Source organism: Hyposmocoma kahamanoa, unplaced genomic scaffold (assembly GCF_003589595.1).
Source record: "Hyposmocoma kahamanoa isolate Upper Pololo Valley unplaced genomic scaffold, ASM358959v1 96067, whole genome shotgun sequence".
NCBI classification, from domain to species: Eukaryota; Metazoa; Arthropoda; class Insecta; order Lepidoptera; family Cosmopterigidae; genus Hyposmocoma; species Hyposmocoma kahamanoa.
The window spans coordinates 17,686-19,751 of record NW_020655077.1 but is presented as its reverse complement, the minus strand read 5'-3'; the positions used below and the strand labels follow the sequence as shown (position 1 = coordinate 19,751).

General features: G+C 34.5%; 1 pseudogene; it reads right to left on the bottom strand.

The window, feature by feature from the left end:
* Window positions 1–12: 12 nt before the first annotated feature.
* Window positions 13–864, bottom strand: LOC113238469 (annotated as a pseudogene).
* Between the last annotated feature and the right edge of the window lie 1,202 nt (window positions 865–2,066).

Genomic DNA, 2,066 nt, shown 5'->3' with positions numbered 1-2,066 from the left:
TGCTTCTGTTTCAAGTCCAGGCAACAATTCATCAGCTACAAATTTTACATCGTCATGTGCGAAAGAGATAACCACATCTGAAAGGTCTATTTTCGTCTATATCATTTTCTCTGATACACCAGAACAGCCAACTTCGAGAGAAAAGAAAAATTTTAATTTGACGTCTGTAGCGGTAGTATACGAAAATCACAAATGCTTAAATTACAACCACTACGTAGATACACGCCAATGCTATAGTTAAAATTGACATTCTTGAGATTGACTGTCGGCTGTCTCATAGTTGATCTTCTTTAACGCTATGTAGTAAGATTTCATCTTTAGCGCAGGTTACATTTTTATAATCGTCCACCTGCGAAGTAAAATCGTACGTTAGCCTAAACATATTTTAACAAAATTGTAAATTAAATAAAGTTGTGTGCTTTACCTGGTGTCGACGTAACTGCAAAGTTTTAAGTAACACTTGATTTGTACAGTCGCACATTATTGGATTCCCAGCTAGCCTAAAACGTCGATCTTTCTTCGAAAACATGGCTCTGAGTATTTCCAAGTCCAAACGTGATAATTGATTTGCACTAATATCAACCCACTGTGAAATTTGAGACTATTATTATTATAATTTTTACCAATTTAGGCTTGAGTATTAGAAAAATAAATTGCGTTAAATATTAGGGCCAGAGTACTAAAGAACGACGTAACATCGTCATATTCTGGAAATTTAATCGGAAGGAAAGTAAGTATAACATTTTGAATATATTATTATAGTTCCGGGTTCATTTCGGCTATTATAAATTACTAATTATTTTCCGCAAATAAAAGTCGACTTTTCACTTGACACAATACATATGATGAACGAATCACCGTCATCAGGACAACCAGAAAAGAAAAAAGAAAATATACAAAGGAGTCCGTAACAGTCCCATTGTCGCCAAGAAGTCAGAATCTGATGAGGGGATCCCATCAAAATCGAAAAAAGCCAACAAGCAAACTTTTTTTTCAATAAAAAAGTTACAATTATAAAGGATGTTTATGTCCAAAACTACTTAAATGCAATATTTTATATATTTCTTTTTATTAATTGTATACTGGATATTGTTGCGACTGTGTCGAAATATGATATATACTGTTTATTCAGTCAGTTCATTTTCATGACTAAACAATAATAAATAATACTATGTCAGTAACACGTTGATTTGACAAAACTTACCTCTTAACATCTACCCCAATTTAATTGCGGGTTATTAAAAGGTTAACTTAAAGTTTTTCTAAAACCGTTGGCATCTCGTAATGCGTTGAGGCAGGCGTACTTTGCTCTCTTCCACTATGACTTATGGTGTTATTCTATGGGGCAATTTGATAGACGTTGACAGGGTAATGCGTGTAGAAAAGTGAGCGTTACGAACTATGGTTGACATAACCCAGAGGCAATCCTGCAAGGCGTTGTTTGGTGTACACCGAATAATGATCCACTATTCACAGTATGTTTTTGAGGTCATTATGTTCACGTGAAAACCCTTCGCACAGTTTGGGCGAGTGGAGGTGATGGGTGGGTGCCTACGTCGTGCGGGACAACTCCGATCACTACCGCGTCGCTCTGCACTTCACGAAAAAAACCCGCGGGTTATAGGACCGACCTATTATAAGCACCTACCTGCCGAACTAAAGAACGAATGTTGTGAGGCAACGTTCAGGTGCAGACTGAAGAACAAAAGGTCATTGGAAAAGTCCCTTTACTCAGTAACAGAGTACACTCAAAGTACTTAATAATTAATTAAATTATTATATTTATTAATGAATTTGACATCATTCGTATTATTATACTGTACAATTAGTAGTTATTAAGAATACATATTGACATTTTCTGTATACACTTGACATTGTTACTTTAATACATTATCATCATATTAGTTTAATTTAATTATGTTTGATTTTGTTTATGTACACTATTGTGTACTTACGGTTCACTATTACATAATTATTTCTTCATTATTTTGTAAACTGACGCCCACTTTTCGAAGAGTAGAATAAAATGACATGTAATTGTATTTGTGTGAAATTTGTATTGGCCG